This window comes from Protopterus annectens, chromosome 3.part0, assembly GCF_019279795.1.
Source record: "Protopterus annectens isolate FY-2018-M chromosome 3.part0, PAN1.0, whole genome shotgun sequence".
In the NCBI taxonomy this organism is placed as follows: Eukaryota; Metazoa; Chordata; order Ceratodontiformes; family Protopteridae; genus Protopterus; species Protopterus annectens.
Window position 1 is genome coordinate 906,058,705 of NC_056731.1, and position 18,133 is coordinate 906,076,837.

The following is an 18,133-nucleotide window of genomic DNA, read 5'->3' on the forward strand; positions in this document are numbered from 1 at the left end:
CAACTGGTGCCAGAGGCATGGACTAAAACTCAATGCAAAAAAAAATGTATAATAGTACCCTTTAGAAAGGCATCCACCCTTGAAAATTAACACATTGATAATACACCCCTAAAAGTAGAATAAGTGGTCAGGGATCTAGGAAGGCATGTTGACAGTAACTTGACCTTTCACTACCAAGTCTCTACTGTGGTGAAAAAATCATTCTGCATTGCACAACTTACAAGTAAGGGCATGGTATCCAGAGCCAAGGTGGTTACTGTTTGTCTGTACTTGGCCGCCATCAGACCAGTCAAGTTCAATGCACCCTTCGGCATGCACCAGACGAGGTACTTAAAATATCTTGAGAGACCATGGAGGTTAGTCACAAAAAAATACAGGGAGTAAAACAAGTATTTTGCAGACCTTCTCAAAGCCCTATCCCTGTACTCAGTCTCCGATAGACTGTTGTGCAACAATCTATGTCTAGCCTCCAAGGCATCCTCTGATTCTACTATTGCACATCCACAAAGCAAACAGTATAACAAATACCTGTTCTAAGGACCTAAACCTCAGCTGTGGCAAACAGGACATGTTAGAGAAACAGGTATGCATCTCAAAGATTCCCCTTTCTCTGAAACTGGGTTCCCATCCATATGACGCAAAGATCATCCCTAAACCTACTCAAACATAATTTGGAGCAATGAATGGGAAATTGCAGATTTACCAGGGTTTGGCACTTATGCCCCTGATGGACCTGGGTGGGGTAAGCTTGTGAATGCTTGATGTATACAGCCTATGTGCTAACTGTAAAATTATTTGGGGGTATTGACATGTCAGCAATATTTTGTTAAATCTGGGATAAGCTTTGCTAAACTTAAAATGGCTCTTGAGTTGATAGCCTAGTAACCACCTATGAACCTATGTGTATATAATGTCTGCAACAACACCTCAGTTTCCCGTAAGGTTAACTTTTCCAGGTGCTGCCATTCTTTTTGTGCTACAATAGCTCAGGTAAACTAATGAGTGCACATGGGGATAATGGTGTGCATAATGACCATCCAAGTAAGCTAACAGCTGCCAAGCCACTGCCTCTAACACCTCTGTGGTGGGGACAGGTCTGTGTGCCGCATGATGTAACTGTTCTGACATTGTACCACAGTGTTGCAGCTGTGAACATGAGTCACATATGCTGTCGCTTGTGCCTCTGCCAACAGCACGGTGTATGCTCACTGTACTCTGAGCCTAGCATCCACATCAGCGTGCTGTTTGTGTGCCTATGCAACATTGTAAAGACAGTTACAAAGCAGGACTGTGACTCACTCTGCATGTTGCCTGTGTTCTGCCTGGATGCCACCAACCCCAAGAGCTGCAAGCTGTTTCCTTGTCCTCAGGAATGCAACTTATCCTGCCTGTTCCCTGCATCCTTTCAGTTTGACCCCCCCCCCCCCACAACATCCTGTCAGACTGTCTTCACGGCCAGTGCAGTGGAAGCACATACAATGCAGCACTGTGTGACAGTGAAAATGGCAACCATACACCTTTGAGTAGTCATTGTAAAGGTGGTGTGCATTACCAGTAATCCTGTCTGTTGTTGCTTTCCTATATTTCAATATACTCAAATATCCACTTTCTTTCATATTCAGTGTTGCCCACTGTAAAACAATCTCTTGAAAAATGGAGACTGATTTTTCTCCTGTTACACTATGTCTCACAGCATAGCTATTACGATAACAAGAACATTTTGCATGGTTATCCCAGAATCGTGCCAATAATGCAATGTGTTTACCAGCTCTATTCTGTGCACTAGGGCCCTGTGTAGTTCGTCCATAAACAATGAAGCCAATGACAGCATGTAACTATGGGGCCCAGCTGTGCTACTAAAGATATGCAATGTGATAATTACCTTGGTCATTAAGCTATTTAGCTAACTGATGAGGTTATATTCAGGCATGGTGGTCGTACAAGCCTGTGGAGACTGGCCAAACAGCTGTCACCCCTCCATGCATCACTAACCATTTCCATCAACCTGCCACAGATGGGCATTGTGCTACTTTGCTGCCCACTGATGCACATTATGTGCTGTCCCTGACATGTGCCATTGTGTCCCAGCTATTACTTTCATTCCTGGGCTTGCCCTGGCAAGTGGACATGGACTCAGCAAAAAGCCACTCTGGCAGATTTCCCATATAGTGTAGTAGGAGTGCTAATTTTTTGCAACTTGCTGAAACGCAGCACACAGAGCACATGCTAAGGTCCCTTTTACTTGCCAGAGTGGCAAGTGATACCATCGAACACTATGACAAGAAGTGCTAGTAATAGTATAGCAATCTGTGAAGGCACCAACAGACATTCTCTACCATTTAGAAGAATAGGTTAGGGAGAGAAACTGCCTCCAAATTACAGTATGATTTCTGTTTTTACTGAGCCACTGTATAGCAGGCCTGAAATGTATAATTACATATACTTTTGGCTGCCATGGGTATGTTGCACTTATAAATGAGTTGCTTTGTTGTTTTATTTTTTAATGATTTACTTTAATTTTTTTCTGCAGGATCAGCCATGGCGCATGCAGAAGTGAGGCAGTAACCACCATGTGTTTCATCTATCACTATGCTGAGCAGTAGGTCCCCAGCAGTTACATGCTCTGCTTCTCTGTGGGGTGATGAAGGTCACCCTATGGAGGGCAACCTGGAGACTCACTTCTGACCTCTGTTGGTGCTTGTCTAGCATGTAGCATATGATCCCCAAAAGAGAGTGGTATGGAGGGCTCCTTCTGTGTCAATGGGCGCAGGGTTTGTCAGTTGCTAAGGACAAAGTTAGACTGGTGTTTCAATGGCCATACTGGCATCCTACAGCACAACCTCACGTGGCTGGTAGAGTTATGTAGTTGGTTAGCCCTGAATATCAGGGCACTATTAATAGATGTCAATTATGGAGGATGAAGGAGTTTTAAGAAGGTTCATCTAAGGGCTAATCTGGCAGGTCATTCTCACCCTACCTGATCTTCCATCATGGTCTTCACCTTTCACGTATGTCACTCCTCTTCCCTTGTTTGTTGTCCAATGCTTCCCTTCACCAATTGTCCACCCTCAGCCTGAGTGTCTCCACTGTTGCCCCCCACTTCGGCGCCACTAACTCCCCTGTCAATCTTTGTGAACATTATATTATTATTTATTTGTGGGTTTCCCTATTGCTATCTTTATACCCTCCTTAGTACCCACATCTTCCCCATGCTTCCTTCCCTTTCTATCTTTCTTCTAAAAAATAAAAGGGCACCTGCACAAATAAAATGTGCCCTTCTTCTCCCACCCCATACCAATCTCCTTCAAATATCTTTTTCTGTATTCCTCTATTTACTCTTTCCCCCTTTTTGAATGTCCTATTACCCACTTTTCCTTTCCATTTACAAAATAAAAGTAGGTGATGCTTTGGTGTGTACACCTTGTATGGGTTCACAGCTATGTCTGTGACGTAGTATGAGGTGCTATGATTCATGTGTGAATGTCAATAGTGTAGGGCATGCCTCCTGCATGTTGATACACTAGGGATCATATGATCGCTCATTTGCACATTGATTGTTGTTATCCCAAATGTCAGGCTACATTACGTAGCACTCTCCCACACATGCTCACTCTAAGTCAGCACTTATGCATGCATTCTTCTGATTGAGAAGCATCACTGTACCTCAGCTACGTTACTTTATCATAGCGAGGTAACATTATGACTCTTTCAGGACAACCTACATAGTCTGACTCACTCCAGCAAATACAACAAGGGTTTCATACTGCTGTATTATTATTGCCATTTATTAGACTCCAGTAATGATTCCTCACTTCACCATATACCCCAAACAAGAAGCAACATGCATTAATACTTTTCAGATCTAGAGGGTATCTATATTACTAAAAAAGCTAATATTCATTACTCACTCCCTTAGCTTCAGATGAAATCTTTTCTGTACCAAAACACACACACACCATAAAATTAACACTCCTTACAAATTTTCTCAGATGAAGTAGCTATGTAAACACACTCTTCCCAATGGCACTAAACACATGCTTTTCATTCCCAAAAGGATATTACTCCATACTTGCTAAGACAATTGCAATGTAAATATCTTAAAACAATACTTTTTATCTGATCTGGATCCTTCACACTAGTAAATGAGCTAATCATGTCTTGCTACACAGTACACTAAAGCGCTGTACTATTCTGAAGTGGATTCGCAAGTTCTGAGAAACGAAGTAAGACCAGATCAACAATCTAAGTAACAACTATTCTATATTCCACTCTGAAGGAGGGGAAAGGGGAGTACCAGGAAACCCAGCACTGATCAGTTACTTTTCATGCTACACATTAATAACTTAAAAGAACAATCTATGATGTCAGTTTAGACACTCTTTCTGCATACACTGACATTTAATGCAAGTTTTAGCCTCACATTAATAAAGCTACAATAACCTTCAGAATGCCTTCACTAGAATATCTGTAAAACCCCAATGCCAGAACCCTTGTACTCCACTCCCACTACTAACTATGTAATGCTAAGCTCAGAGTTCCACTATGATTCGCATATCAGCTGTTTTAACAGCATTTAATTTATTCTGATAAACCACTTCTGCTTCAGAAAAAAAATTGATAAATTTATTGACAGTCCTTTTGTAAAATTCAATTCTATTTTTTACATATTAAGTTGTTACTAAAATGCTTTAAACACAAAGGACTATTTTTCTACTTCATACAAAACTCCTACCATATCAAGATCAAGAGATAATGTGACTCCGTTTTAATTATTTTTGTCTTTGTTACATGGACCAGTATCACCAGGGATTAGTGTTTCCCAGAGGTCTGATCTGGTTAAGGAAGATGCTCAGGTACACACAAAGAGGATGGAGGAAGAATCAATGAGCTGACTTACCGTATCACTGATAGGTAGAGAACCTCCTTCTATGTCTCCTATTATCCCTGAGACCTGACTGAACCAATCGTAGTCCTTAACTACTGCCCAACACAATCACCTTTGGTGATTTCAAATACCTAGCCATCAAGTGACATACATACACACAAAAAGTAAATATGCACAGTGGGTCCTTAATATTATTAACATCAACTCTCTTGAGCAGGTCATGCCCTTTCCCACTATGGCCTCAAATCTCCTCAACCTTATTCTTACTAAAATAGCACCAAAGTGTTCCATAACAAAGGTCCCCCCATGATCAAATCATATCACCACATTGCTGTTTTTTCCCCAAGAGTCCATTTCAAGATGCAATCCAATCCAGTTGCATTCAGGGATATTTCTAAGGCTAACCTTCACTCACTCTCACATGGCCCAAGGACATTCAAAAGCTCTTCCTCTTGCAGACCAAAAAACAAAACCAGTCACTTATTCCACAGACATTTACTGCCACTGTAACAACTGCATACAAGCACTTGTCCCGTTTTTTCATAAGTACAATGACACATTTAATAAAAAGCCCCTATGATGGAACACTGGTATTAAAAAACTTCACAAAAAAAGTAAAAAAAAAAAAAAAACAAAACAACTTCTGGCCTTAAGAAATAAACTCAAATCCCCTCATTCTATAGCCAAAGGTCAGCTAAATAATTCAGTCATAAGATTAAAACTTGGAAAGCCAAATACAAACTAAATATCATCACCTCCTGCAAGGATCACCATAAACCTTTTTTTCAGCATAGTAGCTATCTTAGAAGTAAATACACTACATGGTGCTGAGTTGATCTCTTTAGGATACCACCTACTCAGATCCTGACCACCAATATGCTTGGAGATAAATTAATTTCCAAATTTTCTACATTATCCCCCTCCACGTTTCTCACCCCTTACTACCACCCTCTTAAAAATCACCTCAGAGCAGGTCCTAAATGCCCCCCCCCTCCTCCAAAACCAAAAAAAAAACTTGTTCCATGGGTTCCAACAACATAAAAGACAGACTGTCTCCTAGTTAGCAATAAACACCAATTCTCTTTTAAACCTATTCAATTTTAGCCTCTCCTCTGAGTACATGCCCAAGGCCTGGAGACTGTCCATACTGATACCCATAGACAAAGGGCACTACCACTGACCTTGGAAACTATGAACCAAATAGTTTTACTAGTATCATCTACAAAGTAATTGAATAAACTGTTAAGGAACTCAAAAGTAGCAACACCAAAGCTGCTCTGGTGGCATACAGGATACAGCCCTGATTACGTCCCAGCCATCCTGGGTTCAATTAGTGGTTCGAGTCATTGACATACTGGCAGGAAGGGATGGGCATAGCCATCTAAAGTGGGAAGGCACTCATTGATACGCTCCCTAAGGGAAGCAGTGGCCCAAAGACGGGATTTGTCCTCGGACATAAAGGAGCTTGGGTAGATCATAAGAAAAATCCACTCGGATGGAAGAACAGATAAGCCAACCCCCAGTACACCCTCAGGAACAACAACTGGGCCCAGTGATAATGGAATACGTCCAGGGGGTAGAAAGTAGCTGGTACACCAGACATGGACATTGGATACTGGGGGCCATGCCGGTATACATAAGGTCTGAAGGAACCTGAAAAGAAAAAAAAACAACACTGGCAGCCTACAATCCCAGAACCCAAACTAGTGTCACATTTTGAAGAGTAACTCCTGCCTACTGAATCTGGTAGACATTTTTGACATGGCAACTGAGACTCTGGGCAGTGGCATAGTACACATTGCCTACTTCAATCTAACTAAAGCCTTTTACATCTTACATTCTGGTACTATTGAGAAACTCACCCACTTGAATTTTAGACCCTATGTTACACACATTGGACAGCTAACTGTCTCACAGACACAGCTCACATAATTAGGGTTGATGGCATACTTTCCCTTAAAAGACTTGTCACCAGTAGCATTCCTCATTAAAAACGAAGTTATATACTCCCTTACATGAGACAGCAGGAAGTATGTTTAGTAGGACTGTTCTAACTAAGCAAAGGAGATTATTATTTTTTTACTGTATCAGTGATCTGCTGCTTAACTCTGGATGCTGATGAATGTATCCAAAAGGAAGGAGGATCATTACAATGATAAGTGCTGCACCATTTGTATGCACTTTTCTGTAGTCCCTGCACCATCAGCCCAAATACATATGGTGCACTTTGTAAGTACACTCTGAACACTGAGTGGTACAGCTACACAATGGGATAAGACTGCATCTCATTGTGTGCCATTTTCTATGACTTGTGTAGGGCATGTTCTATACCAAATGGCATACTAGCCCAGCCTCTAAGTACACAAAATTAAGGAAGACTACTAAAAGTGTCCAGTGAATATGATGAAACTGCAAACTACATGGCTACCTTACAATACTGAAACTGAAAGTAGACAGACATAACTTTAGTGGTTTAGTATTTTCGCTACAGATTTTTTTTTCCCCAATATGCCTGTGTGTGACCCTTCCTTACGAATAAACAAGACAACGGCTTGTTATGACTTGATACAAAAGTGATTTTTTACCAGACAGACAATGACACCTATATCAGATATGGAAAAGAGGCCTTTGGTCTGGATCTGACAGATGCGAGCTGTCACTGTCATCCACAAGATGTAGTTAAAACAAAAGGCCCATCTAAGGTTTTAAATCAAAATACTGAACGCTACTGAAGTAATAAAAATATGTTAGAAAAACTTAACATAGGTTCAGTAAGGCAAGTTTTCTACACCAATGCAACATAAATTACCATAGTAAAAATATAACATTCCTGCCAGATAGGTAATTTCTGCAAAGTGGCTGTGTGATACTTGTGGGATGCGACTGTTAGTAAATGTAGAATAGAACCTGACACAGAGCTCTGTAGACCGTGCTTTAACAATGCCTGACTGAAATATTAAAATTCAGCAAATCAATAAGCAAGGAATTTCCATTTTAAGCTTAGAATTTCTAAAATCTGGCATGTCAATTTTACACCAAACTTTCTGAATACTAATTTCACACCAGCATCTTCTAAAATATGGCACATCCTTTGCACTACATCAACTAAAGCTTATTTCAACAAAAAACTGTACAATGACAGCAGCATATAGCGCATGACGCAAGGTTATACAGATGGCTAACTGAATATCTGAGTCTAAAATATCGGCAGCGGTAAAATTTTGAACAAACAATGAACATTCAATGGAGAGTTATTACTGTGGCCCCAGGCTCATTATGAACTGTACTCATCTAAGTGTCATGCATAATGAACAATGACGGTTAAATTCCCATACTGCAGGTTGACTCCAGCCTCTTTGTGTGAAATCACCTTCCAAGACAGTATGCAATGCTGCTATACAACATGGTAAATTGGGCCTAAAATAATGAGACTTTTTTCAAATTATGGTTATTTTAATTGCCTGCAGAAATGAAACATTTTTAATGCAATGTAGAAATTTTCTGCTTGCTTGTTTGCCATTAAGGAGTGAAGAAGTGTCTGTGGGTTTGGAAATTACAGAAAAAAGGACTTCTATCTCTTTTTCAAAAAATGATGAAACTAATGAAATGAGCACCTACAATGTCACCCAGTTAGCTCACTGACAATAAGGATGAGGTGCCTCATTGTCATTTTAAAGAGGTCTGGATATGTTTTGAGTGGAAATGCAATGAGTGTGATTAAAAGTGAAAATGCATTTTAAGAAACTACTTGCTGAGGCAGTGCTGAATCACAGCTCTACTCTCAACAGGGCTGAGATGCACAAACATGGCTTATGTATTAACCCTGCTAATGGAGCAACTAAGACTGAAGTCAATTAGGTGATCTGCGGTAGCTGGTAACCACATCCAAACCACCAAATGAGGCAAAGGATACTTTACTTGCAAAATAGAGACTCTCAGACTTCAAAAAAACAGTAAAACCCTGGAAACAAAATGCATCCAGCATTTTTTGCATAACCCTAAACTTAAACTATGCCACAGTCAAGACAACTTGCAACAAGGAAGAAATCTCCTTGAAGACAAGAATCACTGTCAACACACATTGAAAACTCCATTGGCAATGATTCCATACTGTAAATAAACTGCAATATAAACATGAACGCACAGCGATTCACAAAAACCCTGTCAACATATCCACACAGAAAACAAATAGCAGTGCATTCATTCTCAGCACTCGCCACTGCAGTTAGCACCACTGACAATCACACATATGTGCAGTTACACTTGCATACTACCAGACACTCCTACAAGCCAGCTGACCTTATGTGACTTAATTATTTTGTCTGTGCTGCACTCATATATAGATATTGTGTACATAAATATAGTTTGCGTGTGTTTATATGACTGTGTATTACTATATATATATATATATATATATATATATATATATATATATATATATATATATATATATATATATATATATAGGCACACACACACACACACACACATATATATATATATATATATATATATATATATATATATATATATATATATATATATATATAGACATATAACATGTGTAAGCAACATGTATATATAAGATTTTGCATGCATACATGCACAACGATCTTTTATTTTTTAAAACAGATACTGACCCTAACAAATAAATAACATATCTTTTGTCTGCTGCTTACCAGATATTTAAATTAAACAAATCACACCAGGGACACACAGTACTTTGCACATCATAGCTTACCTTTCATTTGGTTGCCCTGCAGATGCTAATGAGGAAGGATGAGTCCGAAGTAACTGGATACCTAAGCCATCTCTTGCAGGAAGGCAGTATATCCTCTGTACAACCACTCGCAGACAAACCTCTCTCCAACCTGCCACTCCCTGACTTTCAATAACCTCCAAGAGGGAGTCACTGAAGCTGCGACTGGAGGTCAGTAATTTGCTACGGCCCACTAGAGGTAGTACCACTGATGATGCTGTCAATGTATCTGTACATATAGCCTGTTAAAATTAATGATAAGCTTACAATCCAGTCCGTCTTTGTGCTGTATGACTACTAGTTCAAACAGCACAATTCTGTTTTTAGCCAATACATGGTACATACAACAAACTGTCAAAGCTAACAGCTTGCTTATAACTACAGTTTATCATCAGGAGTTAACTTGCATTTTTTATTCACATAGTATACTTAAAAGGGGACCGATATGTCATGTGTCTGCTCATTTAAATAGTCAAGATCCCACAACACTTATCAGTAAACAGTAGTGACTATTTCAAACATTAACTAATAGAAATGGCAAAATACAGTAAAAACAACAACATTTCTTGTTCACTGTAAGCACTTTTGTCTTATAAAAAAAGTCTTCAGACTGTGATACTTAAGACAAATAGACCATCTAAAGACAAAAATTAAGTAGATGATACAAGCACGTAATATAATTAAATATAATTGACATAATTAAACAAGCAGTGCCTTAATTTTGTTCGTTTAAAGTACATTTTGAAATTTTCCTTCTCGTTAATACCTAGAGTACCATAGGGATTTCATTTCAGCAGCTAAAAGTACTCCTTCCAATCTAACTCATTGTCAGCAGCATATACAAATGTTATGCACTTACCATTACACTAGATCTGTATTGCCTTTTGCTCATCCAGTTCAAACTTTGAGACTTGGATCTGATTGAATCCAACCTTGGTGCCCTTCAAAAACTTTAGCTCCAAGGCTCTGACACTTCCCCTACCCATAATTCCCTCTGTTCCACCAAAATACCGCAGATCAAGTTTGTCCACCCAGAAGAGAAAAATTATCTGACCTCAGTATATAAATATGCATATACACTACCTACAGGAGGGACAAATGACAACAAGCAACAATATAAGGATAAGCAAGTAACAGCTGTCCTAGGACAAGACCTTGTCCATCTGTCCCACAGAAGAAAGAAAATAATTTAAGATGGAGGACTGAGGAAGAGATGTTGAACTGGGCAAAAAACAAGACAACACACATCAAACGTTATGGTTAAGTACATAACTTTTGTATCCAATGTTGTCTATTTTCACCCAATTCATCCTTTGCGGCAGATTCCCAAGGTACTGAGACATTTGGGTGGTATCAAGGAAGGATGTTATTGAGAATGGTGGAGTCAAAAGATATAAGGGATCTGGACTGTACATCTAAATTGCGCTGAGAAACAAAGGTGTGAACAGTAGACCACGAAGCAGCCACACAAATTTCATCAATAGGAACTCTGCCTATAAGAGAGTAGAAGTGGCTTTTTGCCTAGTAGAATGAGTCTTTGGTTTGTTTGTTAGAAATACTCTCAGCTTTTCATACATAAACATTACGCACTGAGACAGCCACCTACAGTGACAGTGATCTCAGATATACCTTGACCAATTTTTGCTTTGGAAAAGGCAACAAAAAGAAGTAAAATCTGAGTTACCTATTAACATGTAATAGGTGTAAAATCTATTCTCTTTTATTACAAAATTTGAGCAACAACAGTGTTAGGTTGATTGTTTATATTTCAGATGCCACCTATGAAAGAAAACTGGAATTTGTTCTCAAAGACACCCTGTCTTTGTGGAAAAGCATGCATGGAGGGTTACAGGATAATGTCTGTAACTCTGAAATCCATCTTGTGGAAGTAATGGCCACCAGGAAGAGAGTTTTCCAAGAAAGATATTTTAAATTTATGGTATTTGCAGCTTCAAAGAGATTTTGAGTTAAGGCTTGAACTATGATAACAATATCCCAAAGATTAATGGGATCCTTAATTACAGGTCTCTAAAGAAAAGGTACCTTCAGAAAAGTTTCTGAAATCATTAAAGGCAATAGGAGTCTGATTCTTCCCAACATGGAAATCAGAAATGGCTGCTAGCTGTACTTTGATAGTATTATAACTGGATCATTTCTTAAATAAAATCTGACAGTATGTCCAAAATGGATGGAAGAGGTGCCGAAGGTGGAGACCCAGAGTGAAAACATTTTCCACTTGCTAAGATCAACTTTCCCAGTAGATGGCTTTTTCGAGGTAGATAAAAATTGGTCCACCAGAGTGGAATGCCTGGCATCTCTGGCCACTGTTAGAATTGGAAGAATTATGAAGTTAATTTTAGAGTCTTTAGATCCATATGAGGCTGTTCAAACAGGTGACTCAAGATCTGGATAAAAAGTCAACTTCTGGAGTGGATGCACAAGATGGGGCTACAGAAAGGGGAACCAAACCTGATGGGGCCAAAAGGAGAAAATGAGGATTACTCAAGCCTTTGCACCTTCTGGCTTTCTGAACAAATTGTGTTGCCAGTTGTATGGGAGGAAAGGTTTACCCTGGGACCAAATGTGGGCTAGAACATCTCTCTGTGATTGACCCTATGGAGGGATCAAGACAAAATACCTCCTTCATTTGTTGTTCAGGCATAAAGCAAAATGCTCACAGCAAGATTGGCCTCAGTGACTGAAACTTTGTGCTGCCACAATTTGATTGAGGGGCCACTCATGAGGCAGGAAAACAGACCTGCTCAGCCTGTCCACTAGAACATTGGAAGCCCCTTGAATGTGCATTGCTATAAGAAAGCAATGAGAAGACATCACGCATTGCCACACACTCAAGGACTCCCAGCAATGTGGGTATGAGTGCATTCCCCTTTGTTTGTTGCTGTACTAGACTACCACTATGTTGTCTGTCTGGAAAGAGACCACACCCTTGCGGATGGAGTCCTGGAAGGCCTCTATGCTAGGAAGAATGCCCTCATCTCCAAGACGCTGATGTGAATGGTGGCCTCCGTGGGTAACCAAGAATCTTGAGTTGTGTTTCCTTTGAAATGCCTCCCCCACCACCACAGAAGAGAAGTGGCCATGATTACTGTGGCTATTAGGGGAGGTAGGGAGAACAGCTGACTGACTGAAGTCACTGGACAGCTCAACCGCCAACTGGTATGACCCCTGTAAACTGGACTGAAACAAACCAGAGTATGAAACAGACGAGACATAAGGGACCAGTGAACCAACAGGGACTCTCATATGTTGGGAAGCTGGCATAACGGTTAAAGTGTTTACCTTGCAAACACAAGGTGCAGGGATTGATTCTCACATGGGATAGCTGGCTAAGCTTAAAATGGCCCACATGGGTAGTTAGCCTAGTACTAATCTATAAACGTATGAACCTATATCTTGCTAACGGAACCTGATTAACTACTTGATGGAGGAAGAATACTCTGGATTGTGGGAGCTTGGCTATCAGATAATTTGTGTTTAGAAGGTATCCAATAAACTCCATTGGTTTCATCGGTATCACCTGGCTCATTGAATGGTTGACTGTAATTCCTAACTGTGGAACAAGCTGGAGCAAGAAATGCCTGTGCTGGACCAACAGATCACTGGTTGGTGCAGTCAGAAGCCAGTCATCTAAATACTCTAGACCCCTGCAGGCTGAGATATGCTGCTGCTACTGCTATTCATTTGGTGAACACCCAGGAGGCTGTGGTGAGACCAAAGGGTAGTGCCCCAAATTGAAAATGATTGTCTCCCAGACGGAAATGGAAAAATTTCCTAGACTGCCTCACTGTTTTGATATGATAATAATCATCATGGAGATCTCTTCCCGAGAAAAGGTAAAATGGACTGAACTATGACCATACAGAATTTTGTCTGTTTTGCAAACTGGTTGAGGTGGTTTAGGTCCAAAACTGGCCTGACATTCCCAGTCTTCTTTGGAACTAAAAAAAAAAAACTGGAAACCTGGAATAGACTCTAGATCCTGACTTGTCTGGGGAGACATGATGGATGACTCTTTTCTGTAGCAGCTTTTTAACTTCTACTGCTAGTGATTCTAGCTGACTGGGTGGTACATTTGGAATCCTTCTCCTTTTCTTCACAGGAGAAACAAAGGGAATAGTATAGCCTTTAGTGATATTCCTCGGCACCCAAGAATCTTGTGTGATGGCATGCCAGGCTTGAGGGTGCAGGGATAAACTCCCCTTGACTGCCTTCAAAGTACTTGGGCAACCCTTCAGGAATGCTGGCAGGGTTTCTCCATGAATGGACTACGAAACCCCTGATCCTACAGTTCACCTCTGCCTCTAGGGCGATGTCCATTTAAATGACTTCTCCCTCTACTCTGGGGGTCTGTTCACAGGAGCATCTCTCTGAGATGTTTGAAACCACATCTTCCCCCCTTTTGGGTTCCTAGAAAAGGTCCTCTGAGGGGTGGAAAAGTGGATTCCAATTACAGACAGAATTCTGCCTTCTTGCTTCCTCCTGGTTAGTGATATTTTCACCTTGGGTCCAAACATAGTTAAACTATCAAAGGGGGCATTGATGAAGGTCATCTTAAAACCTTTCTCAAATTCACATAAAAGCATCCAGGCATATTGGAAGATGGCAATGCCAGAGCTTGCTGCTCTGACTATACCATCAGGTGGGTTGGAAAGCAGATGCATAAATATGTTGGATATAAACTATAGGGCAGCATATAACGTGGACCCCAATGATTTCTGGATGTCTACCTGTAGGTCACCCGAGAGGTACTTGGTCAGCTCTTTCGTCAATTCCCTCTGAAAACATGTCATGTGAGCAAGGTAGTTTAGCATTCTAAGTGTAAAAGTCGCTGATGCAGATGTCCATTTCCCAAACATGTCCAGTGCCCTGGAGTCCTGTTAGGAGGGTGAACAGAGTCACTCTCCTCTGAGAGTTCTTTTTTTGTGACTGCTGCCACAATCATGACATCGACTGGGAGACACCTGCTCCAGTACATTCTATCCTTGGAGGCAACCAAAATCTTGTCAGGCTTTGGCAATACTGACTCCATCATCTCAAGATAATTTCATACCCACTGGACCACCAGATGTATAAGGTCATCAGTGGGCAGTACTCCCCAAGAAGTAGAACTCCCAGCTCTAAAAGGAGACTTCTCACAAGAGGGGGATATCAGTGGACCAACTACCCTCTTCATCAACTCAAGAATGTTATTGAAAATGATGTCTTCTAGAAAGGATTGTGGAGAACTTTCACCTTTATCAGTGTCTGTATCTTCAGTGAATGGACTCAGGAGAGGAGTCTAAATGTCTCCTTTTACAAGTCTGTTTCTTATGACTGTGCCCTGTTGGAGCTTCTGGGGAAGGTTCAGAATCAGTCTGAGAAGGCTGAAAGAGGTTGATTGTCCCAGTTGATCAGGATGTAGGAGCTCAGAAGCAGTATCCAATGGAGGTTTGGACAGTGCATGGTAGAGACACCTCTTCTCTCCATCTGGAGAGAACACTTTCAAACACCTCAAAAGTCAAAGATGCAATAGGAGTTGAAGAAGCATTCCTCTAATCTGAAAAAGGGACCAGAGGAACAATCTCCACTACGAACTGCCCAAGCTCTAAAGTTGACAATGGAGCCAAGCTATCAAGCTCTGTGGCTGTGTGAGGGAGAGACAGCTCCAACAACTTTGTAGTCGACCCTGCCCCTTGAGTCTTATCCCTGAAGCTTTGGCTCTGAGATTCAACCCAATCCAACAAAATGAGAATTGAGAGAGCAAAGAAAACTACTGGAGTCAAAGTTAAAAGGACTAGTGGCTGTGACACAGGTGCTCTGTGGAGGATCACTTACCTGGACTTTGGATCAAAAGGCTTGACCAGAATTGGAGATACCAACAGAGGGTCAGACAGAGGCCAAAACCTGGTGTACCCAAAAGGGACAACGCCCAGTTGAATCTGCATCAGGTGGATCCTCTTCATCATCCTGTTGATGTCTGCTTCAGTAAGGTTCTTCGTAGAATGTAAGGGCCTCAAAGAAGCCACTGAAGGTGGGCAGGAGGAATGTCTCTCTTGCAAAAAGGGGAAGTGGAGTCCATGACTCACCAGTTTTGTTTAGAAACATTAAGAAGGCATCTGTGAACATATGTGAATGGTGCCCGATCCAAAACTTCAGTTGGTTCCAGAAAGCGCTTTCTAGAGCTATTTTGTAATTCCTTTTCTTTAAGGTTTTCCATCTACTCTTCCTTAGAGGGCCTGAATAATTTGGCTCTCTTGGCCAGAGTAGAAGCCTCAGAAGCAGAAGATGGTACCAACTTTTCTGCATGGGAGAGGAGTCAGTGAATGGATCGGAATGGTTTCCAGATCCAATGGTTTTGTTGTGTTTGCAGCTGGACCAAAAACTTTTGCCAGATATGGAGAGCACTTCATACATCTATTTTCTAATTCTTTTTCCTTTTCTTTCAGCTTTTCCCTATCTTCTTCCTTACAGGGCCTGATTTTTTTGGCTTTTTGGGCTGGAGAAGACATTTCAGAAGCAGAAGAATGCGTTGACATCCCCTTAAGGTCTAATTTCTCCATGTCCCAAGTAAAAGCCTTGCAAGTACAGCAAGTGCAATGGCCCAAAAAATGAATGTCAAACCAAAAAAACAGGCCAGCACAAAGTGGTGAAATCTGTTTAATCCTTCAAGATATAAGCCAAAGACAGTACCAATACATAAGCAATTGCAAAAAAATAAAAAACTAACAGACCGGTTTCGGCTATATTAAGCATTCCTCAGTGTTAGAGTTAACAAATACTGATACTGTCTCTTAATAAATATAGACTACTTGCTTCCCATTGGTTACTTAGAATTGTTCATTAAGTCCTGGGGGAAATAATGCACCCATTTTTTTCCCTTGTTATTCAACATGGAATGTCAGACAATTTTATGAGATCTATCCACTACAATTCTATCAATAACTGTGAATCAAAAGTCAGCAGTTTTATGTGTGAGGACATGTTTATATAAAGCACTGGATATTCTTTTTTGCCTGATGTCACTAAAATGCTCAGATATACGTAGTCGGAGTGGTCTAGACGTTTGTCCTATGTAAAAAGCAGAGCATGAGCACATAGCTAAATAAATTACTCAATCCATATTACAATTGGCTAGAAAATTAATATCATAAACAACTGCGATGTTCTTGCTAAAAAATGTTTGGGATTTATTGACCTTGTTACAATGTGTGCAATGTCCACATGGGACACAGCCCACTGGAAGTGGGCCCAAAACTGTACTTTGTTTTGATGTGTGCACCCCCTGCCATGGCTTAGAATTGCTAAAATGCGAGCCTAATGTCCTGCCCCTATGAAATGAAAAGGCACACTTATCTTGAAGAATGTTGGCAAGCCCTGAATCTGCCAACAACAAATTCTAATGTCTGTTAATGATTTCCATGAATGTTTTAGTATTACGCTCATAAGTGGTTAAGAACCGTATGATTGGAATTTCAGGTGATGATCTATCTTTATATTGGAGAAACTGATCCCTGCCCTGATTCGATGCCCAATGACTGGCCATCAATACACTACCTGACTTATAGCCCCTGTTATGGAACCTACATACCAGATCACGTCTAAAATGTTCATAACTGTCCTGATTGGAACATATATGACTTATCCTAAGGAACTGAGATTTTAGGATATTTCTAATAATGTGTGGTGGATGAAAGCTGGATGCATGTAGGAGTGAATTGTGTTGTGGGTATTTCCCGTATACCTGACTATCTAAAGCATTATCAGGATTTCTCGTAATTAAGACATCAAAAAAACGTTTTTGCTGTTCATGATGATTCAATGTAAAATGTATACCTCACTTGTTTTCATTGAGATATTCTATAAATTCATTCAAATATACAATATCACCTCTCCATATCATCCAGCAGTCATCCAGGTACTTTCTCCAGATGTCTATTTCATCTAAATAAATATTGTGTCTATAATCATAAATGAGTTGCACCTCCAAGTATGCTATGAAAAGATCGGCATAAATTGGGGTGAATGACACCCCCATGGTTGTGCCCTGTACCTGCCAAAAACATTTGCCGTGATAAAAAACATTTTTGTCGATACATGTTTTAAGCCTATTAGAAAGCCTGGTGGATACAATTCCATTGCATCTAACCAATATTGTAAAGCTTGTAATCTTGCCCAATGTGGGATGCTGGTGTATAATGCTGTTACATCCAATGTACATAAAAGCTGAATGTTGGAAATAATTTGCAAAAATTGGGTAGTGTCCTGAATGCGTGACCTAACACATTTCAAAAGAGGCTTTTGATATTCAGTTAAAAATTGTGAGAGTGGTTTGGTAAGGGACCCCTTACCAGAAACAATGGGTCTACCTGGATGGTTATGTAAACTTTTATGGATTTTAGGTAGTAAGTATAGATGTTGTCTATATGGATCAGATACTGTAAGGTGTTTCAGATTAGAATAAGAAATAATCCCTTCCTCCTTAGCCTGCA

The 18,133-nt window shown here is 40.3% G+C and overlaps 1 protein-coding gene across 1 annotated transcript in view; it reads right to left on the reverse strand.

The window, feature by feature from the left end:
• Positions 1-18,133, reverse strand: part of SPIDR (scaffold protein involved in DNA repair) — a 1,727,376-nt gene that overhangs the window by 1,620,632 nt on the left and 88,611 nt on the right. The window contains exon 2 of the mRNA XM_044065230.1: positions 9,627-9,886. The gene's annotated coding sequence lies outside the window, so the exon portion shown is untranslated. The remainder of the gene's footprint in view (positions 1-9,626; positions 9,887-18,133) is intronic.